This window comes from Alosa sapidissima, chromosome 1 (genome assembly GCF_018492685.1).
Source record: "Alosa sapidissima isolate fAloSap1 chromosome 1, fAloSap1.pri, whole genome shotgun sequence".
Taxonomy (NCBI): domain Eukaryota; kingdom Metazoa; phylum Chordata; class Actinopteri; order Clupeiformes; family Clupeidae; genus Alosa; species Alosa sapidissima.
Genome location: NC_055957.1, coordinates 53617889 through 53642216, shown reverse-complemented (window position 1 = coordinate 53642216; position 24328 = coordinate 53617889). Strand labels below are relative to the sequence as shown.

Below are 24328 nucleotides of genomic sequence, written 5' to 3'. Positions count from 1 at the left end.
CACCCCCACGGCATCCAGGCCCCTCCCCCACAGCACCATGTCCGAGGACAAGTCAGGTCCTCCCCAGCCTCCCCACCATTGCCCCACCAACCCCCAAGTTCCCTGTGCCCCAGGACAGGACCAAAATGCGTGCTCCACCCTCTCCTCCCGCCCGCAACCCACTGGACACAGCGGAGAGCGACTGACCCCATGCCGGTGCAACCGCTCCCTCACCGGCAACCGGTCAGCCGCCCCAAGCCAATGGAGATCCCTCCCAGCCCCACACAACACCTTGGGCTGCAAAAGAGCCCACTCCACTCCACCCCTCACGGCTGCTCTATCCCCATGGTCCTGCCACCTCCTCTCCATGATGCCCCTGTACAGGGCCCTATGGTCTACCACCGTGTCCCCCTCCAGCGCCCAGCTGTTCCCCCTTAAAAACCTTGCCACCCTCTCAAAGTGGTCAGGCCGGTCCGTGGACCACGGGGCTGAGGAGCTCAAAGGCTTCAGGCTCCTCAAAAGGAACCCCAGCCAGAACCTCCCCCAGAACTCAGCCTTGTGAACCCCCTCTCCCCCTGCCACCCCACACTGAAAGGCCACGAGCAGAGCCGTTGCCCTCGCTGGCAAGCAAGGTACTGCCCTGCCCCCCTCCGCCACCTTCCTGTACATTACCTCCCTCGCCACCAGCTCAGTCCTCCCACCCCACACAAAAGCAAACACTTCCCTCTCCAACCTCCTCCCCCAAAGAAATGGCATCGGGAAGACCACAGCCAGGTGGTTAAAAAGTGGCAAGATGTCCACTTGCACCGCGACCACCCTCCCTGTCAACGAGAGGTGCCGCGCCCTCCACCTCCCCAACCGCTGTTTGACCTTCCCATACATCCCCTCCCAGTTCCTCCCCGCCCTATCCCCCCTCCCAAATCACAACCCCAGCACCCTCAGGCCATCCGCTGCCACCGTAAAACCCCCTGGCGCCAACCACCTACCCTCCCATGCCCCCAAAAAAGCCACTGCCGACTTGGCCATATTGACCTTCGCCCCTGAGGCCTGCTCGTACAACAAGAGAGAGGAGGGTGATGGGCCGCCAGTTCTCCAGCCCGGTCTCCTCCCCCTTTTTAAAGAGGAGGGTGACCAGGCCAGACCTCATAGAGGCTGTCAACCGGCCCGCCCCCAGACACTCCCCCACCACAGCCAACAACCCCTCCCCAAGTACATCCCAAAACGCCTGATAAAAGTCAGCCGTTAGGCCGTCCATCCCCGGTGACTTACCACCCTTCATAGACCTCACGGCCTCCGTAAGTTCCCACAATGTGAAGTCCCCATCCATGAAACCCCTCTCCTCCTCCCCCAAAACACCCCTCACCCGTGACACCAAACCCCTCACCCGCTCCCCATCCCCAATGCGCTCCAAAAACAAAGATTCATAAAACCCCCGCCGCCACCTCCGCCATCCCCCGAGGGTCAGTGACCAACCCCTGCCCTCCCTCAAGCCCCCTCATCCATACCCTCCCCTGCCTAGCCCGTGCCGATTGAAAAAAGAATTTGGACGGCCGCTCGTCCTCCCTGGCCGCCACTCTGGCCTGGAGACCCAGCCGCTTCGCCCTACCCTCAAAAAACACCTTCATCTCGGCCTTCAGGGCATTGATCCTGACCCTGAAGGACCCCCGCCCCTGTGCCTGCAGCCCCCACAGGAACTCCAGCTCCCACGACAGGCCCCTAATCCTTTCCCTCCGCCGAAGATTTTCAGCCGCCACCCACCCCTTACAAAAACAAGCCACCTGCCCCTTCATGGCCTCCCACCACCCGGCCGCTGAAGAGAAACCCGGCCGACTCCGCCTCCACCCACGCAGCAACTCCCCGCACTCCCGCCGAAACTGCTCGTCCCCCAACAAATGGTTGGGGAACCGCCATCTCGGCCGCCCCCTCTCCACCAAGCCCACCTCCGCCTCCACCCCTATGGCACAGTGGTCGGAGAACCAGACCGGCCACACCCGGAAGACCCTAAGAGGCACTCCCCGCCGAAAAAACAAATAGTCAATCCTTGACCTCACCCCCCTCGAGTTTCCCCATGTATCCCCACGCCCACCATCCCCTGCCACCCTAAAAGAATCCCGCAGCCCAAAATCAGCACACAAATCCCGCAACTCCCTCCCCTCCCATGAATTGGTGTCCAACTGCACATTAAAACCCCCCCCCACCACCACCACCCTATTCACCATCAACAAAGGCGCCAACCCTGCAAAAAAACCCACCCTGTCCCCCCGCACACTTGGCGCGTAAACACAAATAAAACGAAAATCCACCCCTCTATACTTACAATCCATATAAAAAACCCTCCCTGGTTCCACACTCACCTCCACCTCCACCACAAAATCATAAGATCCCAACAAAATCCCCACACCATCAGAATGCACATCCCCCCACCCCCCACCCCGAAGGCCCCTTCCCCCACCCCTTCTGGAAAACCCCAATGTCCCCACCATCCCGTAAATGGCATTCCTGCAGGAAAACCACATCACAGTTCAAAGTCCCCAGGTAAGCAAACACAGCTCCCCTCTTTCCACTCAGCCCCGCCGACGACCACCACCTTTTTCGAACACCCGGCCTCCTCGTCCTCGACCGCCGACGACTGCCGCTTGGGCACCCGTGCCTCATCCATCGCCTCGTCCCGCACCTCCGTCTCCGCGCCCCACTCAGCAGGGCTCAGCTGCATGTCGTCAAAATCCGGTACAGACACCTGAAGAGGGCTGAGAGGCTCAGCGCCCAGCAGAGGGCGCCCCGGGGCCCCCTCACGACCATGCGGCTGCCCTCTTTGTTCTCCAGCGCTAAGGCTAGCATTAGCCTCCACTCCGTCGGTTACCTGGACCTCCAGGCCACCCAGGAGACCAAGAGCACTCTTGAGAGTCTCCAGGTCCTGTGTCGTCAGAAGAGCCGCCTCAGCCAGGCCTGTCGACAAAACGTCTTCCGCCACCACTCCAGCCTCCAGCACTTCCACCACTGCCTCCGCCGCCGTTTCCGCTGACGCCGCCACTGCCACATGCGGAGGCGCTCCAGCTTCCCCAGCACCCAGGCTGTCCTCCCCCCTCACCACATCCGCAAAAGTTTTCTGCCGCTCAGGGCAGGCTCTGTAGAGGTGGTCAGGGCTACTGCAGAAGTTACACTTTAGCGGGGCAGTGCACTCCCTCGCCATGTGCCCTGCCACCCCGCACCTCTGGCAAACAATTCCCGTACATTCCGCCCTCATATGTCCCCGCTGCCCACATCTCCTGCAGTAAAGAGGCTGCCCTTGATAAGACAAAAAGCCTCTGTTCGGCCCCAACGAAAAATTCCCCGGAGGGTGAACAGTAAGTCCTGGGTTAACAGGATCGTCCTTAAATTTAACCAAAAATTGCCGCCGGCCATTCCAAACCCCAAACTTGTTCAGGCACTTATCTCCCCCCACGAACCTCAACACAATACAAATTCAAAAAAGCAAAAATATCCTTTAACTCAACCCACGGGTTATACAAATGAACATGCAGCAAAATGCTAGCATGGCCAAACAAAGGAACCAAAGAAAGTCCGCTCACCAACTCGTCATCCTTTCGCTGGTTAAAATCCGCAAAAAAGGCCAAGCAGTCCTTGTGCTCCAAAAAACTCACATCGTAAAATCCAACTGAAGAGAAGTCCTGAACACATAACAACCTCGATCAAGGAAACGAAAAACCCTTATCCAAAAGAACATCCATTATGAAATCCTCCGTCACCTTCCTCCGTATATCCACACCATCTTCCACGACAATCCTCACGGTATTTCGAAGTCGCACCTGGGGGGCCGACCGAGAAGCACTACTAGTCGCCATGACTCGATTACTATCACGTGATCTTAGCCAAAAGGCCGAGAAGTGATACCCCACAACTGCATGGGGTCCGGCGGCCCCTCTAGCGACGCCCCCCGCGCTCACATGGTTACGGGGGGAGGCAGGGCCAGCAAAAGCGGACCACTGCCGCCGCCGGCGCAAAACAAAACACCACGATGCTTGACTTTGGACAGGCAGGTGCAGCTCCGCCGAAGCAGAGCTTCCAAAAATACCGTAAACTCGGGGCAGTTCCCCTCCACGGAAATCTTTAGTAAAAGGCGAAAGATTTGTACGAGATGAAGAGAAACCCGAGCGATGGCTGCCACAGGGCACGCCGGACGGAGAGCATGAACGGCGCCGGTCGTGGACATGAGGGTGACTCCAAGGCGTTGCCCAGTGGCAACAAGACGGCAGTATCAACATCCCCTTTAAATTTGAAAATAAAAAAAATAAAAAAGAGTAAAAGGGCGGGAAAACCCAAAAGGGGCCGAAAAGGGAGGTGGCGCGGTTGGCCAAAACACCTGGCAAGGACTCCTGCTGCTGTGTCTGCTCTGCTAAGGAGGATTTCATCTCAGTCAGTCAGTCAGTCAGTTCCACTGGGTTGGTTCTTTTCTTACACAGTCAAAGGGATGTGCACCGTTCCCAGAGTCGATGCAATACCGGGTCGATGCGTGGAGCGGACGGAGCAAGCCCCTTTTTTTTACTTTTTATTACACCCAAAACAAGACATTACAGGTGACAATACAGTACAAACCCACCACCAAAAACGGCAACCAAAACGCATAAACAGTCAAATAAAAAGGCCCCTCGGGCTCCCACACACACATAAACCCCGCCCCCCACCCCCCCAATCAGACCTTCCCCCCTTTTCCAAACCCAAAAACATACAACATCCCCATCTCCCCAATCCAAACCCGTCCCAGGCCTCCCAAACATACCATGCTCCATGTCATGAAAGCATAAAAAGAAAAGTCAAAAAAAGGAAAAAGGAAACCCCCCCCAAACCCCTCACCCCATCCCCACCCTCTCCCCCAAGAAAGAAGACCATAGCCCTCTCACCACCTCACTCCCCAAAATAGCCACCTCCTGCCTGGCCACCCACCTAAACCTCCCCATCAACCTGTGGCGACTACTCTCGACCTCCCTCCCCGGGTCCCTACCCCGTACACACCCCGCCCTCCTCTGCCACAGGGCCTTCTTCGCCTCCGCCACCACCATCCAAAACACCCTCCGTTGGTCACCGTCACGCCTACACACCCCCATTCCCCGCATCACCGCGCCCTCCGTCAGTCGCACCTGGAGGCAGTGCTGCAGGCGCGACCCCACAAAGCCCCACACCCTCTGAGCCTCAGGGCACGCCTCCCCGTCTCCTCTTCCCCACAACCCATGGGGCACAGAGGTGTACGGGCCACACCAAACCGGTACATACGCTTGCGCACCGGCAGGCGCCCCAGAGCCCCCAACCACCCAATGTCCCTCTCCTGCCCATCCACGTACTTGGCGTGGATGATGTCCCACCTCACCTGCCCCAGCGCATACGGCCCCAGGGCGGGAGGCGGCACCCTCCTCTCCACCAGCCCCCTATAGACCCGCCGGTGGTCCACCACCACCTCCGCATCCAACAACCAGGGCTCCCTCCTGAGGAGGCCCACCACCCGGTGGTAGTGTGGCGGCTTCTCCCATGCCCACGGGGTCCTGGATGAGAGAGCCAAAAGCGCCCTAAACTCCAGCCCCAACCAGAATCGCACGAAGCACGCAGCCGGGTGCTCAAAGAGTCCCAGCACCAGCTTCGCGTGCAGAGCTAATGACAGGGCCTGGAGCTTCAGGGGGGCACTCGGGAGACCCCGTCCACCCCTACCCTCTGGCTCTATCATGCGCGCCCTCTGAAAGACATACCCGAGGTAGTTGAGAGCGGGCATAACGTCCGCCTTTATGACCAGGCACCTGGTCACCAAGTCTCGCAGTTTCTCCTGCCAGTTCAGCGCCGCACTGCCCGTCCGGTAAAACCGGACCCCCAGGATCTTCATCCCCCCCGTGCAGACACCGAACCCCCCCAAAGGGGCCCTCCTTTCCCCCCATGCCCCACAATAAAACACCGAGGACTTCCCGTGGTTCACCCTTGCCCCGGAAAGCTCCCCGTACCGACTGAATATCCCACTCACCACCCCCCCTTCGCAGTCATCAGTCAACAGCACGGTCAGGTCGTCCGCATACAGGGACACCTTAACGCGCTCTCCCCCTCCTCCCGGCAGGTGCAACCCCCTGAGCCGTGGCTCCCGCCTCAGGCGAGCAGCCAACGCCTCAAACCCCAGAACATAGAGGAGTGGCGACAGCGGGCAACCCTGCCGCACCCCCCCCCTACCTGCCGCACAGGCGCCGACAGGTGTCCATTGACGGACACCCTGCTGACCGCCCCCGTATAAAGGAGCCTAATCAGTCCCTGAAAATTCTCCCCGAACCCCATCCTCCCCAACACTGAGAACAGGAAGGCGTGGCTCACCCTATCAAATGCCTTCTCCTGATCTACCCCTAGCAATGCCAAGGGCAAGCCACGCTCCTCCACCCAGGCAATGGCATCCCGGATCAGAACGTGGTTGAGGCTGGCCATCCTGCCCCTCACCCCGCACGTCTGATCCGGGTGCACAACAATGGGCATAACCGTGCCCAGCCGAGCGGTAATGACCTTCGCTAGCATCTTGTAATCGGCGTTTAGGAGGGTTATGGGCCTCCAGTTCGCCAGAGACAGCCTGTCCCCCTTCTTAAAAAGCAGGGACACCTTCCCCTCCAACATAGACCCCGTCAAGGAGCCCCGACGGATCCGCTCATTAAAAACCTCAAACAGGTCCCCCTCCAAGATGTCCCAAAAGGACTGATAAAATTCGGAGGGGAGCCCATCACTACCCCCCGATTCAGAGCCCTCACCGCCGCCCTCAGCTCCTCCACCACAATCGGGGCCTCCAAACGGCCCCTCTCCTCTTCCGGAAGCACCCGGTCCAGGCACTCCAAGAATTCGGAGCCCTCCGGCGCCCCCCTACCCCTCTCTGCAAAAAGATCCCCATAAAACCTCTCCACCTCGGCCAACATACCAGTCGTGGTGGTCACCACCCCTGTCCCCACCCGCAACCCCTCCAGGAACCCCCGCTGCTGTCGACACCGCACGGAGCGGAAAAACCACCCCAACGGCCTCTCATCCAGCGTGGCCCGCCTCACTCCCGCCAGCAACATTCGATGCCTGGCCTGCGCCTCGAAGTGCCCCCGTAACTGGGCCTTGACCCCCTCGAAGGCGCTCCAGTCAAAGGCAGAACCCCGCCCCATTTCCCCCCACATTTGCTGTAGTTGGGCCGACAAAGTCTGCACCCTCTCCCGCCTGATCCGTCCCCTGACCCGCTGCCACCCCTTCACAAAGCAGGACGTCTTCCATTTGACGTCCTCCCACCACACCCCCTACTCCCCATAAAGCCCCCGCAGGTTCCTCCAGCCCCTGTACATCCACCGAAACCTGTCACAAAAGCCCCCATCCTGCAGGAGCTCCACCGGAAACCTCCAAGGTCCCCTCCCGACACCCCGGCCCCCCACCCGCAGAACCACCCCTATCACAACGTGATCTGACTGCCACGCCGGTACGCTAAAAAAGGAGGCACACCCCCACTGCGCACCAATCAGCAGGCCGCGAGAATTGCACCACGTATAACCTGGCCCACCATCCCCCACCGCCTTAAAGGCATCGACCAGCCCATACGCCGCCATCAGCCTATTAAGCTCCAGAGCCCCCTCCCCCACCCTCCCTCTATCTAGAGAGATATTAAAATCCCCACCCAAAACCACCCCCCTACCCGTATGCAACAGAGGCTCCAGGGAAGTCAGGAAATCCGCCCTGTCCTCCCGCCTCGCAGGTCCGTAAACATTTACTAGCCTCATCCCCACCCCACCCCACACACAATCAACACACAACACCCGCCCAGGCAGCACACATACAGAAGACTCCACAGTAACCCCCCCCCCCCCTGAACAGAATACCCACCCCACCCTCAGTCACACCACCCACCCCCCACACAGAATCTCCCCCATCCCAGTCTTTGGTAAACACAGAAACATCCCCCGTATCCCGCAAATGACATTCCTGTAAAAACATAACATCAAACTTAACAGTCCGAAGAGAGGCAAAACAGGCCTTTCTCTGCAACCCATTCTGCAGCCCCCTGGCATTCAGAGAACAAACAGTAAAATCAACATTCTGACATCCCCCCCCATCAACATAATCCCATATGAAACAAAAAGCAAACCACAAACCAAAACAAACCCACTCACTGCCTCCCCCCCTTCACCTTACTCAACCTCGTCAATTTGCCTACTGCCTGCCGCAACACAGGCAGCCCCGCCTCCCCAGTCAAACCCCCCGGGCTCCGACTCCGGTCCCTCACCACCCGTGCCTTCCCCCTCCTACCCCCCTTACCCCCCCCCCACCCCAGACGACCCTTCCCCCGGGCTCCCCCGAAGGTCCAAAGTCTCAGAGTCCACATCTCCAAAATCCCGCCGGCCCACCACCAGACCCCCTCGTCCTGCACGCTTACCTTCGCCTCAAGAGGCCAAGTCTGGGAGTCCTCCACCTGACTGGCGCTCACAGACCTCGCCAACGAAAGGTCCACCACCAGCCCGGTGGACTCGATGACCTGCTGGGCGAGCAGGTCCCCAGCTGGAGGACCCAGTTTCTGCTTCCCGTCCAGCGACGTGAGCCGCTTCACCGGCCCCGACGCCCAAGCAGGTACTTCCTCCTCAGTCCCACGGAAGACACAGTTTGCCCAGTCCTCGTCGTCCGACCCTGAGCCCGGAAAGGCGTCCGGCGTTGTCAATGCCATGGCGTCCTCCACCCCCGCAGACAGGGGCAGAGGAGCCTCCGCAGCACCCTCCAGCAGCTCCGTCTCCGACCCAGAGCCCGGAAAGGCATCCGGCGTCGCCAGCGCCATGGCGTCCTCCACCCCCGCAGACAGAGGCAGGGGAGTCCCCCCATCACCAGCCAGCTGCTCACCCGCCGAAGCACCACCGCCGCTCACCACCGGGGGAAGCACCACCTCCCCAGCCGAAGACGATCGCTCCTCCCCCTCCTCGACCAGGCCACTCCTCGCCGCATCCACCAGGGGGGCCCCTCCGCTCCTCCGTCAGCCGAGGCAGTCCCCACCGTCACCACTGGAGGCGCCTCCGCACCCCCGCTGCCATGCGGCCTAGCACTAGCCGCCACGCTGTTAGCCTTTTGTGTTGTCCCCGTCACGCCGTCTACTTCAGCCACCTGCTCCCGTCCTCTCTCAGTCACTGCCCGGCCATCCGCAACTCCCGCCGCCTCCTGCCCTCTCTGCCAGTCTCCATCTCCACGAGCAGCCCCAGCATATGACCGCGCTCTCGTCGGGCAGGCCCTGTACAAATGCGAGGCACTGCCGCACAGAGAGCAGGTCTTGGGCACCAGACGCGACGCAGCGCCGTGCCCCTCACCAGAGCACAGCCTGCACCTTCCACCCACGCACGTGAGCTTTGTGTGGCCCAGTCCTCCACATCGGCGACAGTACTCTGGCTGACCTGGGTAGGAGAGGTGCCCCCGATGCGGGCCGATGGAAAACGAGGGGACCCCAGCATCTCTCCTCAGCCGTACAGCAAACCTTCGTCTCCCCGTCCAAATGCCGTGTTTTTCCATTAATTTAAATCCACCACGGACTGACTCGCAATAGCGGCTCAAAAAAGCCAGGATCTCCCCCTCCTCCACATAGGGATTGTAGATATGTACAATTAGTGGCACAAACTCCAACAGGTGGAGACTTACCAGTCGCAATCCTGCCAAACGAGCGTCACCTTGCTTCTTTGCCTTTTCCCACTCCGACTCCATAAACACACAGGAACCATGACCGTAAAACGAAATATCCAAAAATCCTCCACCTGGAAAATCCTGTAGGCAGTAGACTTCCGCCGATGTGAACGTCAGCCACTCCTTTAGTATCCGGTCCACCACGTAGTCCCGTCCAAACCTCCTCTTATCCTCGAGTCCAGCATCCGACTCTAGTCCCACCCGTACTGTATTTCGCAGTCGCGTCACTGGGACCGACTCATCACGCTCCTCGTAGATCCAACCGTTTAAGTATTTAAACTGATTCCTTTTCCTTTTGGAAAACTTTTATTGTCACTAAATCATTTATGATGTACATTACATGTTGTTTTGTTTGATTCACATTTCATGGACTCCTTCATTTTCACAGTATTTACACATGGTTTTCAGTTTTTGACATTTTACATCTTCATAGGCACATTTTCATTTCATACTTTACATTTTCTTTTCTTTTCACAGCACATTTTTACAGGCATAAAATCATATGTTCATAAAAACAATTTTTGGTTTAAAACTGTGTCTGTGTATGCAAAGTCCATGTGTGTGTTTAAAAGTGCATGTGCATGTAAAAGGATGTTAAAAGTCCATGCTTTTAAAAGAGTTCCAAATGTGATAAAAATGCAATAAGAGTCAATTAAAAGGTCTCTGTTGTGCCGGACCGGGGTGAGCCACTAACAAGAGGCTCCACCCCGCTCTCCAGAAGAGCGAGGCAAGCGCAGATGCGCCCAGTGGAGGTCCTCCCCTCCGCCCGCTGCTCCATCCCGTGATGGTAGTGGTGGGGGTGCGTCGGCAGGAGCCAGCAGCCGTGGGGGGCGGGAACCCTCTGCTTGTGACCCCGGCCCCCTCCTCCGAATGGCGACGCGCGGCGCCTCCTGCCGCGTAGATGTCGCCAGCCGCCGTAACACTGGCAGGGGCACCGTCACGCGCTTCCCCACCAGCAGGTTGCGGGAGGTCCACAGTGCAGCTTTGATGCAGTTTAGGGTGAGCCAGAGCGCGGCGAAGTCGGCGGCTGGTATGGTGGTGGCGCCCTGGCCCACCCCGCTGACCACTAGTTGGTAGCTTGGGGGGACCTCCCCTGCTGGCAGGCTCGGGCATTGCAGGGGGCCGGTATCGGCCCACAGGTCCCTCGCCACGCCGCACTCCCAGAGCAGGTGCCGCACGGTCTCAGGTTGGCCGCATCCTGGACGTGGGCAGGTGTTGATTTTCCCCATGCCCCGGGAGTGCATCACGGCTCTGACCGGGAGGACCTCATTGAAGCGCCATCCACGCCAGATCCTTCAGCTTGTTCTGGAGGGCGGGGTGGGCAGCGTTCCTCCAAGCCTGCTTGGCCTCACTGAGTGTGAGGCCGGGAACGGGGCTCACTGCTTCCCGGTCCTGCACAAGAGAGACAAGGTTTTTTGCATTTGTTAAAATAGTGACATCCTGCTCCTCTAAGTCAAACTTAGTTAAAAACTTTTTGATAAAACCATATTGTGGGGGCAGGTTAAAAGCAACTGGACGTTTAAGATCTGTTTTTAAAACTTTCAACTTTCTCAGGTACGACCCCATCCAGAACCGGGCTAGGGCCGCTGTCTTACTGTCTCCGGATGGGGTCGTCGCATACTTGATGTGGAGGGCGGTGAAATGGGCTCCTAAAAACAGGTGGGGGTCCGGGAGGCCCTTTCCTCCATTTTCGTGTCTTTTCTTCAGGTCCTCCATTTTCGTGTCTTTTCTTCAGGACCTCCCTTCTGAGTCTTTCCCACTTGGACCCCCACATGAAATAAAACACCGCTCTCTCTACACCTAAAAGAAAGCTCCTGGGGGGACTAAAACACAATAATAAAAGCAGGGGTAAGATGACTGCTTTAAAATGTAAAACCTTACCTTCAAAAGTCATCTGTCGTATTCCCCAGAACCCCAGTCGTTGTCTGACTTTCCCTAACACGTCAGTCCAGTTGCCCCGTCCAGCACCCTCATTGTCAAATTTGATGCCTAAAATTTTCATGTCTGTCTGTTTAAAATTTACTGCCAGATTTGGTCTTACGTCACCCCACGGCCCAAAGAGCTGGGCCTCGGACTTGCTCCTGTTGAGCTTGGCGCCCAAGGACCTTCCGTACCAGTCAGTCAAGTCGAGTGCTCTTTGGGCCGATAAAACGTCATTTAATAAAAGGGTCACGTCGTCCATGTAAAGAGTGCATGTCGCGGTCAGTCCACCTGGCAAGTCAAGTCCTTTGATCCATTTGTCCCTTCTCAAGATCCGTGCCAGCGGCTCGATGCACGCAACGAACAGGAGTGGGGATAACGGACAGCCCTGGCGGTCGCCAGAGCGCACACTAAGCGCATTTGTCAGGTGCCCATTTACACGAATTCTGCTGTATATTTCCGTATACAGCAATCCCACCCACTTTAAAAACCTCCCTGGAAACCCCATTTTTTGCAGTACCTTTTAAAAGGTACTGGTGCGAGACCCGATCAAAAGCTTTTTCAAAGTCTAAATTTAGTACTAAAAGCCTAATATGTCTGTCTCTCGCAAAACAGATGGCGTCTCGGACCAGCACTAGGCTGTCCATGATCCTCCTTCCAGGTACAGCACAGACTTGATCCGGGTGGATCACGTCCTCTAAAACAGTCGACATGCGTAAAGCTAAAAGTCTGCTAAAAAGTTTACAATCAAGATTTAAAAGGGTAATTGGTCTCCAGTTTCTTATGTCAGTCCTTTCACCTTTTTTGTACAGTAATTAAACTATCCCTATTCTAAAACTGTCTGGAAGTCGGTCGAGTTCGTCAAATTCTTTAAAAACAGTCAACATGTCATTGGCTAAAATGTCATAAAAGGTAACATAAAATTCCACGGGGAGTCCGTCCTCTCCCGGGCACTTTCCTGTTTTAAAACCTTTAAGACATTTTAAAATTTCTACCAATGTAAAATCTTCCGTTAAAAACTTCTGATTTAAAACTGTTGAACTTAAGAACTCTAAAACCTCTTCCATTGTTCCTGAATGTACGTTTTTTTCCTGCATAGAGGTCCCCATAAAATTCTTCCATTTTTAAAATTCCCTCTATGCAGGTTTCTTCCCTCCCTTCTTTTAATTTCATTATCCCACCCCCTCTGGAAATTATTTTCTTAAAAAAATACCTTGTACATTTCTCACCTTCCATTTCTTTTTCTTTGCTTCTTAAAATCGTTCCCTTACTTTGTTGTTCGGCTAAAACTGACATTTAATTTTTAACTCTTTTTATTTCTTCACTAAAATCCAATCCTTCGTTTAAAAGGTTAAAATATCTCTGTAGTCTCTTTTGCAGCCCCAACATGCCCTTCCTCTCTCTCTCTTTTTTTATCCTTACCTTTCATCTTATAAAACGTCTTGGTCCTACCCTTCACCTTTTCCCACCAGTGTGCTCGTGAATCGTAAAGGTCTTGGAGGGTCTGCCAGAGAGGCTGAACTGCTCCCTGTATTCTCTAGCTATCTCCTCATCTTGTAACAGGGAGCAGTTCAGCCTCCACAGCCCTCCACCTACAGTCACACCTGTAGGAAGTGAGAGGGTGCAGGAGAGCATGCAGTGATCTGAAAAGAAGAGGGGGGTCAATGTAGCATCCGTGGGCGGGCAATCTCTTGTTAAAACATAGTCGATACGGGAGGCTCGGGCGCCGTCACCACTGTGCCAGGTGAAGCCCTCCTCCCGTGGATGCACTTTTCTGTAACAGTCGACTAAGTTAAAATCTTTAATTATGTTGTTTAAAACCCCGGATGTTTTGTCTAATTTAAAATCCCCCCCTACCTTCTTTCTGTCTTGTCTGCTTAACCCTCTAGGCGCCACTGTCGAGTTTACTCGACAAGATGCGGTACTGAATAAAACGGCCGATTTAGTCAAATAGGGTGTCATATTTCGTTCGACATCCACTCCACTAGGTGGCAGACATGTCATACGTCATCCCCGAGTCCGAAAAAGGTCATGGTTTAAACAAAACTTTTGAGCTACAGCGCATTGAATCAGTGCGTGCAATACCGGAGCTAGTGTGCGTGTGAGCCACTTGGTCAGAGCGATATTGTCAACGTTAGCGAGTATTTGCATTAGATTATCGTCTAATGGCATCAAAAAAGTTTACCTGAAATGAAGTGTTGGGTCTTCTATTCGCGGACCCTGATTCTGAAGTGGAATATCTGCCTTCAGGAAATGACGGTGATTCGTTTAGTAAGGCTTCAGATGCGTCCCGGCCTTCAATGATGCAGCTGGACAAAGTGAGAGTTTACTCCATAGTTTAGCTTACACCAAGCACAAACGTTGAATCGTTTGCCCAATGTCACTGGTGGGAATAATGTTTCACGGGTTCGGAGTGTTCATCGGGAAGTTAGCAGGGTGTTAGTGGTGTGGCGAACAAGGCTGGAGGTAGCCTAATAGCGCTAGCTTCTGTCTTTTGCCTCTCCACAATCGCGGCGACAGTAACGTGGTGGAGCCTTTGTCTAATGCGACTGGGTATGTTAGACGAGGTCGAAGTGCTCATAGGAGAGTTAGGGGGAAACGTAGTGGCAGTGTGGGGAGTCGCAATGAGAATGACAGTAGGCCTAGTCCGAGCTGCGCAAATTCTCTCCACTCGGCGCGCGCGAGGCAGAGCTGGCCATGCTTCTCGCATGGTGGAGGTGGTGACACGCCCTCTCCCTCTCCCTCTCTCACACACACACACACACACACACACACACACACACACACACACACACACACACACTAGGTCATGCATAGTCTATCACAAGATGATGGGAATGCCGGCCCTATAGGGATAGGGAGTCATTATCTCTACAGCAAAAGGCCAGCCAGCCAATGTCAGCCATTTATTAGTAATGATTTACACTGTTGATTTGCTATCTATTTCCCTGATCATTTAGGACATACACTATGTGTTCCTTTTTGTGTGTTCATGTCCTTGTGATATGTGTGTCATTGTCAGCTAAGAAAAAAAACATCAACAAAAACAACAAAAAGAAAAAAAATACTAACATTGTCTCTTGTCTTGTCTCGTCATCTCACTCCTGATCTGTGCCTTGCCGTGGCAAATGAGCTTTTGAACTAAACAGGTCTTGTCTACTTGTGTTTGTGTGTCATCTGAATAATATATATGTGCCCCATACATGGAATCAGAGTGCCTACTGTATGTAGTAAATGGAAAATCTCTACAGCAAAAGGCCAGTCTACCGCTACATGCATTTGGTTTGTTTCGGCCATTTATTAGTAATGATTTACACAGTTTGTTCACTGCTTACTATTTACCTGAGCATTCAGTATTGTGCAATATAGCATACAGAAGGTGAGGGACATTTTGGGGGGAAAGAAGTGGTGCATTTTATCATTCAAACATGCGACTTTTCATGAAAATTCTATAATCCAAGATGGCCGCCACCATATGACGTCATAATATGCAAATTAGATATAAACATTTAATCTCTACATAAACTTTGGGTCATCCTTAATATTTCTCTAATTTACAGAAAGTCTCTATCTCTTATCACTTTTAAGATATAGCCTTTTGAAATGAAGATGTCAATTTATCGTTTCGGAAAAAAACCTCTGGCGCCTAAAGGGTTAAAACACAGTTAAAATCCCCTCCGACCACTAGGGGAGCCCTCCCTAGCATGTGGGGCTGCAATTCTATTAAAAGGTCGTGTCGGTCATGTTTATCATTAAAATCATAAACATTTAGAACATTAAAATCCCTGTCTAAAACGGTGAAGTGGGTTAAAAGGGCCCGCCCGGGTCTCACCACCGTGCTGCCCTTCACCAGAACGTGTGGATTTTTTATTAAAATGGCGACCCCGTCGACTTTGTTAAAATTGGACCCGCTCCATATGGAGGGTCCCGGGGTCCACATCTGTTCCCACTTGCTGTAGTTCTTTAAAAAAGGCAAGGAGCACTCTTGCAGCAGAAATATATCTGCATTCAGAGTGCTCAACAGGGATAAAATGCTCTGAGCTCTCACTAGAGTCTTCACACTTCATACATTGACTCCCTTGGTAGTGGATGTAGCCCCGGTTCTCTCCCAACACAATCATAGACGGAATCTGACGGAGGCCTAGGTAACTGCTCGGGTCTTCCCATTGTTTAATGGGAACTCTCCACGAGCAGTTCCAAATGCCGTCCTCGTCCAAAACCTTAACTGGTGGGCTACGAACCGCGCAAAATCTAGCCAGCCATGTGCTAATGTCTTCCCCAGTCACAGTTTCATTGAACATTCTAACAATCACCACTTTCTGTGAATTGTCCGAAAGTTTCTCAACTTCAAACATGGAGAGCTGGTCTTTACAAGTCACAAACCGTTGCCAAAAACTATTAAGCAGTGAAGCCGAGCGAAAGCTAACATCGAACCCTTTGTTCCCAGGCAGAGTCACCAAACAATTCAATTCAGTAGCATTAAAACCAAGCATTTGTTGGACACACTTCCTTGAAAAGTCCAATCTGGACATCTCCATAAGCCTTCCATTTTTTGAAACAAAATTAAAACGTACGCTGTGGTGCCTCCTCATGCCAGCACGAGCAGCCGACATGGTGGAGGCACCACCAGCCTAAACCTAAACTAAAACCACTAAAACTACAAATACTTAAAACAATAAATAATTAACAAAAAAAAACTAAGCTAACAGGCTAGGCTAAAACAAGCTAAAAACCACACAGTAAAAAGGAGCTAAACAGCGCTTACCTGGGCCTGATGTTTAAGAGAAACTCCAAAGGAAAAAGGCAGCTGCTTAGACCTGTAAAAGAGACAAAATACACAAAACAGTACAAAAAACAAAACGAAAAAACAGTAATATTTAAGACAAAAACACACAAACCAATATAACTCCCGGATGAGAGTGTCCAAACCACCAAAAGGTAAGGACCGCCTTCTTCTCACCGTGAGTCGACCGCTGTCTTAGCCAAAAGGCCGAGAAGCGATACCCCACAACTGCACGGGGTCCGGCGGCCTCTCTAGCGACGCCCCCCGCGCTCACATGGTTACGGGGGGATGCGGGGCCAGCAAAAGTGGACCGCCGCCACCGGCGGCGCAAAACAAAACACCACGACGCTTGACTTTGGACAGGCAGGTACAGCTCCGCCGAAGCAGAGCTTCCAAAAATACCGTAAACTCGGGGCAGTTCCCCTCCATGGAAATCTTTAGTAAAAGGCGAAAGATTTGTACGAGATAAAGAGAAACGCGAGCGATGGCTGCCACAGGGCACGCCGGACGGAGAGCATGAACGGCGCCGGTCGTGGACATGAGGGTGACTCCAAGGCGTTGCCCAGTGGCAACAAGACGGCAGTATCAACATCCCCTTTAAATTTAAATTTAAAAAAAAAAAAAAAAAAAAAAGAGTAAAAGGGCGGGAAAACATAAAAGGGACCGAAAAGGGAGGTGGCACGGTTGGCCAAAACACCTGGCAAGGACTCCTGCTGCTGTGTCTGCTCTGCTAAGGAGGATTTCATCACAGTCAGTCAGTCAGTCAGTCAGTCAGTCAGTCAGTCAGTCAGTCAGTTCCACTGGGTTGGTTCTTTTCTTACACAGTCAAAGGAATGTGCACCGTTCCCGGAGTCGCTGCAATACCGGGTCGATGCGTGGAGCGGACGGAGCAAGCCCCTCTTCCGTCTCCCTGTTCCAAAAATCAGATTAATATATGGTCCTCGGGTAGAGGACGTATCAGATATTAAACTGATAAGAACAGATTTTTTATTTTTTTATTTTTTTATTAGATGAAGTCAAACCTCAAACATTACATAATACCAGTGACATCACCAAAATCCTCCACCAAAATCACCTGCCTCTTGGGCAACTGTTTATTGCATCATAAAGTGGTGACTCTCACCCTACCCCCACACCCAATAACACATTTTTCCTTTTGCAGCAAAAAAAAAAAAACGACCCCTTGGGCCACCTGTAATCAACACAGACATCACTACAGAAATCACATCATACATCAATATTTTCAATTTTCCCTTTTTTTTTTTTTTTTTTTTTCCCTGTTGCAGTAACAAAAATGACCCCTCGGGCCACCTGTAATCAACACAGACATCACTATAGAAATCACATCATACATCAATAAGAACGCCCATCTCAAAACCAAAAAAGGAAACCCCATCCCTCACTGCCCCCCTGCCCCCACCCTCCCCCCCGCCATGGAATCCCACAAAACCCTCACCCCATCCCGCCCCAACATAGCCACCTCCACCCTTGCCACCCACCTCAACCTCCCCTCCAACCTGTGGACACTCCTCTCTGCTTCCCTCACCGGGTCCCTCCCCCTGATGCACCCCGCCCTCCTTAGCCACAAGGCCTTCTTTGCCTCTGCCACCACTAGCCACAGCACCCTCTGTTGATCCGCCCCATACCCCTGCACTCCCACCCCCCTCAACACCAAGTCCTCAGTCAAGCTCACCTGGAGGCATCGCCTCAGGCGCAACCCCACCCAATCCCACACCTTCTGGGCCTCAGGGCACCCCCACAGAGCATGCCCCACCGTCTCCTCTGCACCACAGCCCATAGGGCACAGGGGCGTACGACTCATCCCAAAACGATACGTTCTCTCCCGCACCGGCAGGCGACCCAACGCCCCCAACCACCCAATATCCCTCCCCTGCCCATCTACATACCTGGCGTGTATAATGCTCCACTGCACCCGCCTCTGCACCCCCGACCCGTCAATGGGCTGAGGCACCCTCCTCTCCACCAGCCCCCTATACACCCGTCGATGGTCGACCACCACCTCACCATCCATCAGCCAGGGCTCTGCCCTTAGGAGGCTCACCACCCGGTGGTAGTGGGGCGGCTTCTCCCATGCCCAGGGGGTCTTGGCAGACAGGGCCAACAAGGACCTGAAGTCTAACCCTAACCAAAATCTGGCGAAAAACGCCGCCGGGTGCTCAAAAGCCCCCAGCACCAGCCTTGCATGGAATGCCACTGTCAAGGACAGCAGCTTGAGAGGGCCACTCGGCAGGCCCCGCCCCCCACTACCCTCCGGCTGCAGCATTCTGGCTCGTTTCACCATCTCCATCCCACCTCCCCAAATGAAACGGAAAAGGGTCCTCTCTAACACCACCCCCTGCCTTGGCGGAGGGGGGAAGACATATGCCAGGTAGTTTAGGGCTGGCATAAGGTCCATCTTAACCACCAGGCACCTACCCGCGATGGACAAGGCCCTCCCCCTCCAGCTCGCCAGCCGGGTCGTCAGTGCCCTCAGCCTCTCTCGCCAGTTCAACCCCGCACTCCCAGCCCTGTAAAAATTCACCCCTAGAATCCTCATCCCGTCTGGGCAAAAATTAAAACCCCCCAACGGAACCCTCCTCCCTGCCCACGCACCACAAAACATCACCGACGACTTCCCCTCATTCACCTTAGCCCCAGAAAGCTCCCCATACTCCCTAAAAATGCCCTTCACCACCCCTACCTCACAGTCAGCCGTTACGAGGACGGTCAGGTCGTCTGCATACGCCGACACCTTCACTCGTTCCCCCCCCCCACCTGGCAGATGAACTCCACTAAGGCGCGGCTCCTGCCTCAAGCGCGCCGCCAGCGCCTCTAACGCCAGAACGTAGAGGAGCGGCGACAACGGGCACCCCTGCCAAACCCCACCCGCCTGCCGCACCGGGCCAGAAAGGTGGCCGTTGACCGCCACCCTGCTGACAGCTCCGTTGTATAGCAGCCTGACCAGCCCCACGAACCGGCCCCCAAAATTCATCTTCTCCATAATGGAGAAGAGGAAAGCGTGGCTCACCCGGTCAAACGCTTTTTCCTGGTCGACCCCCAGCAAAGCTAGAGGCAAGCCACGCTCTCCCGCCCAGGCCATTACGTCCCTAATCAGGACGTGGTTCAGGCTAGCCGTCCGGCCACGCACCCCACATGTCTGGTCAGGGTGCACCACTGACGGCATCACCGCCCCCAACCGCGTCGCCACTACCTTGGCCAAGATCTTGTAGTCTGTATTGAGGAGAGTAATTGGCCGCCAGTTCGCCATGGACAACCTCTCCCCCTTCTTATACAGTAGTGTGACCCTTCCTGTTAACATCGACGCTGTCAATGATCCTAGACGCACTAGCTCCCAAAACACCTCCATCAAATCCCCCTCCAACAAATCCCAGAAAACCTGGTAGAATTCCGAGGGGAGCCCGTCACACCCCGGCACCACCCCCCTGTTCAGGGAGCGCACCCCCGACCGGAACTCCTCTACTGCCAGCGGGGCCTCCAGCTGCTCCCGCTCCTCACCAGAAAGCGCCCAACTCAGGCACTCAGAAAAGGTGGAATCCCTCGGCGCCGCCCTCCCCCTCTCGGAGAAAAGGTCCCCATAATACCTCTCCACCTCCGCCCTCATCTCATCCACCGAAGTCACCACCCCCGACCCCACTTTAAGCCCCTCCATGTACCCCCTACCCTGCCGGTGCCTCACAGACTGAAAAAAACACCTGGAGGGCTTCTCATCCAGCGAGGCCCTACAGACCCCTGCCAATAGCTTGCGGTGCCTGGCCTGTGCCTTAAAGTGCCCCCTCAGCTGCGCCTTGACACCCTCATACGCACCCCAGTCAAAACCAGAACCCCGCACATAGTCACCCCACATGCGCTGAAGCTGTTCCGACAAGGCCTGCGCCTCCTCACGCCTGGCCCGCGCCAAGCCCCTCTGCCAACCCTTCCCCAGAGCCATCACCCTCAATTTAACATCTTCCCACCAGGATCCCCAGTCATCATAAAGACTCCTCAAATTCCTCCACCCCCTATAGACACTCCGGAACCTAGCACAAAAGGCCTCATCCTGCAGAAACTCCACAGGTAGCCGCCAGGGCCCCCTCCCCAACTTCTGTCCCCCCCCCCTTCAGACCCACCCGAATGGCCGTGTGGTCAGATTGCCACATCGGCCAGTTCTCAAAGGTCACACACCCCAACCACCGACTCACCAGAAAATAGTCTATCCTGGAAGCCATTCCCCGCGAATTACACCAAGTATACCCCGGCCCCCAACCCCCCGCCACCTTAAAAGCATCCACCAAAGAGAACCCACTGATCAGCCCGAGGAGCTCACGGCTCCCCTCCCCACTCCTCCCCCTATCCACCGACACATTAAAATCCCCACCCAACACAATGCCCCTGCTCGTGTGTAAGAGTGGCTCCAGGGCAGCAAAAAATTCTGCCTTCTCCTCCCGCCGTGAAGGCCCATAAACATTAATAAGCCTCAAGCCCACCCCTGCCCATACACAATCAACACACAGAATTCTCCCAGGCAAAACACATAGACTGGACTCAACAGTGAAATGTCCCCCTTTAAATAAGATCCCCACCCCATCCACATTGACCCTCCCCACCCCCCAAACAGAGTCCCCCACATCCCAATCCCTAGAGAACACAGTAACATCCCCCACATCCCGCAAATGGCATTCCTGCAGAAACATAAAATGAAAACGTTCAGCCTTAAGGGCCTCAAAACAAGCTTTCCTGTGCAAAGCATTTTGTAACCCCTGCACATTCAATGAGCATCCCACCAATACATCGTGCAAACCCACCATTATAAACTGTAATGAAAAACCCAGACACTCGGTCACCGTCCACCAAGCTTAACCAACCTCTGAGGCTTCCCATCCTTCTCCCGCCCCCCTTCCCCACTCCCCAGTCCAGACACAGCCTCCCCCTCTCTAGTCCCGGCTCGGAGCTGCTGACCCGGTCCCTCCGCCGACGTCTTCTCGCCCGCCATCGCTGCACCAGCACCAGTCCTCGGCTCTGGCTGCCCGTCCGGACCATACAAGGGGCTTAAAGTGTCTTCCCCCACCATGGTCCCAGTGGAGGCGTCACTCTCCTCCCCAGACGTCGTCTTGTCCACAAACCCCAGACCCTCAGACCCCGGCGAGTTAACCCCCCCCTGCAGCATGGGTTCACTGTCGCTCTCCTCGGCCGCCTCCTCTGTGGTCCCCGGACCCTCCTGCGCCCTGGTCTTCTTTCCAGCCATGGCCTCCTCGCCTGCCCCCTGGCCCAAGTCGCTCGGCCTCTTCATCCCCGACTTCCTCTCCTCCAGTTCAGTCTCCTCCGCCCAGGAATGCCCAGTGGGCTCTCCCGACTGGGGTGTCGCCAGGTCCTTAGTTGTTGGTGCACACGCCAGCTCCAGTTCAGACCCCGCCTCCGGGAAACTCTGCAGCAGATCCGGCTCCCCTCCATCCGCGGTACCGTCAGTCGCCTGCACAGCCGGGGGGGCGCCCACACCTTCCACGTCAATGAGGAGCTCTGATTGTCTCACAGGTGCCCCAATCCTCCGCCAGCACCATGCTTCACTGCATCAGCAAAGGAAAGCCGGCCACGCTTTGGACACATACGAAAGAGATGATCCGAAGCCCCACAAGTGCTGCACGTACGTGGGGCCGGGCATGTAGCTGGAGTATGCCCAGGCCCCCCGCAGTTCCGACACAGCAACCCAACACAGTCAGCCTTCGTGTGGCCTACGGCCGAGCAACGATGGCACGTCACAAGCTGGCCTGGAAAAAACAGGTAGCCCCGGTCGGGCCCAATAACAAAGGAACTCGGCGGGTGCACTCTGCTACCATCAGCATTCTTCTTAAAAGTCACAAAAAACCGCCTCTTACCGTTCCAAATCTTCCTCACATTCAACACTTTCGGCCCCACCACCACTTTTGTACAGAAACGCTCCAAAAACAACTTAATATCCAGTTCATGCACCCAGGGATTAAACATGTGCACAGTAACAGGCACCTTCTCCTCGTCAAACAAAGGAAAAAGCTGAAGGCCTACCAGACTCGGATGGCTCCTCCTCTCCATGAACTCCTCGAGAAACCTGGCACTTCTCCGCCCCTCATGAAAAGAGATGTCAAAAAATCCAGCGTTGGAGTTGTCCTGCAGGCAGAAGACGTCTCCTCCTGTCACTTGGAACAAGTTCCTCATGATGTCATCACACACGTAGACAACGTTCACCCTCCTCCTTGCCTCCACCGTGTTCTCCACAATCAAACGGACAGTATTCCTCAGCCGCATCCCGGGGGCCGGCCCAATAGCATCTTCCATCGTCATCGCCTTCTCCGTCACGAAACCAACACCTGATCTTAGCCAAAAGGCCGAGAAGCGTTTAATGCCAGGGCCGATCCACAGACCACGGCACGCCCCTCTCCATTGGCACCAGGCTACGCAGAGGAAACCGGAACCAAAATTTTGCAAACACTGTCGCCTTGTGGCTCACCGACCCTAACGCCAAAGTGCACTGGAAGGCCATGAAAAGAGACATGACCCGCTGAGGGATACACGGCATCCCCCTGCCACCCAGATCCACACTCTTAAACATATCCCTCCTCGCCACCAGCTCCCTCCGACCCGCCCACACAAACCTAAATACTGCCCTCTCAAGTCTCCGCCCCGTGTAGAACGGTAGCGGAAGCACATACGCTAAATAATTCAGGGTTGGCAGCACATCCATTTTGACCGCCAATACCCTCCCCGACAAGGAGAGCCCCCTTGACCCCCACCCCACCATCTTCCCCACAATCTTGTCTAATTTCCTCTCCCAATTCCAACTAACGTACTCTTCCCTCCCAAACCACACCCCCAAAATCTTTACTCCGTCCTCCGCCACCCTATAGTCCCCCGCCACCCGTGCCTTGTCCACCCACCTCCCAATGAATAGCACAGAAGACTTAGCCCGATTAATCCTGGATCCCGAAGCCTTTCCAAAGTTATCCAAAATCCCCTCCACCGCCCTAAAACTACCTTCGGACGGCAGAAAGAGGGTCATATCGTCCGCATAAGCGGACACCTTTAAAACCTCCCCCCCCCCCGCCTGGGAGATGAACCCCCCCTTACACTACCCTCCGCCCGAATCACCGCCAACAACGGCTCCAGCACCATCACGTACAGCAGGGGGGAAAGAGGGCAACCTTGCCGTACTCCCCCCCTCTGTGCCACTGCCCTCGACTGTAGCCCCCTGATCATTACATGGCTCACCACATTCGTGTACGCCAAGCCAATCCAGGCCCGAAAGCCTGGACCGAACCCCATCCTCTGTAATACCTGGAACATAAACGCATGGCTGACCCGGTCGAAGGCCTTTTCCTGGTCAAGGTTCAGGACTGTAGCGGGCACCCCCTCTGCTCCGCCCAGCTGAGCACGTCCCTCACCAAGGCCAGGGTCAAGGCCCCCGACCGCCCCCTCACGCCACAAGTCTGGTCCTCATGTACCACCGCCCCCATCACGCCCCTCAGCCGGATAGCCAGCGCCTTCGCCATCATTTTATACTCCACCGCCAAGAGAGTGATGGGCCTCCAATTTCCCATGCAGGTCCCGTCACCCTCCTTATAGAGGAGGGAAATTAGACCCGTCCTCAGGGACAACGGCAAACTCCCCCTAGCCAAGCTCTCCAATAACACCTCCCTCAAGTCTTCCCCCAACTCAGGCCAAAATTTCACATAAAATTCAGCCGTGAGCCCATCCAGTCCTGGCGACCGCTCCTTTTTCATGGACCCCAAAGCAGCCCTCAATTCCTCCAGGGCCAGAGGGGCCTCCAAAGGCTCCCTCAACTCCGGAGCCAGACGCTCCCCCAGTCCCCCAAGAAAGAAATCAATTAAACCCTGATCTCCCACCCTCTCCCCAAACAACTCATCATACCACGAAGCCGCGATACCCAACATGGCCTCCGTGGACTCCTCCAACCCATCAGCACCTTGG

The 24328-nt window shown here is 55.0% G+C and overlaps 3 non-coding genes and 1 pseudogene across 3 annotated transcripts; all 4 read right to left on the bottom strand.

The window, feature by feature from the left end:
* Positions 1–4020: 4020 nt before the first annotated feature.
* Positions 4021–4134, bottom strand: LOC121681794. Its single transcript, XR_006022290.1, has one exon. It is a non-coding gene; the product is annotated as a U5 spliceosomal RNA (small nuclear RNA).
* A 4988-nt stretch (positions 4135–9122) lies between these two features.
* On the bottom strand, positions 9123–20321 carry LOC121707760 (annotated as a pseudogene).
* On the bottom strand, positions 16744–16857 carry LOC121681874. The gene has a single exon (XR_006022334.1). It is a non-coding gene; the product is annotated as a U5 spliceosomal RNA (small nuclear RNA).
* LOC121683729 lies at positions 17203–17392 on the bottom strand. Its single transcript, XR_006022886.1, has one exon. It is a non-coding gene; the product is annotated as a U2 spliceosomal RNA (small nuclear RNA).
* Positions 20322–24328: the final 4007 nt, after the last annotated feature.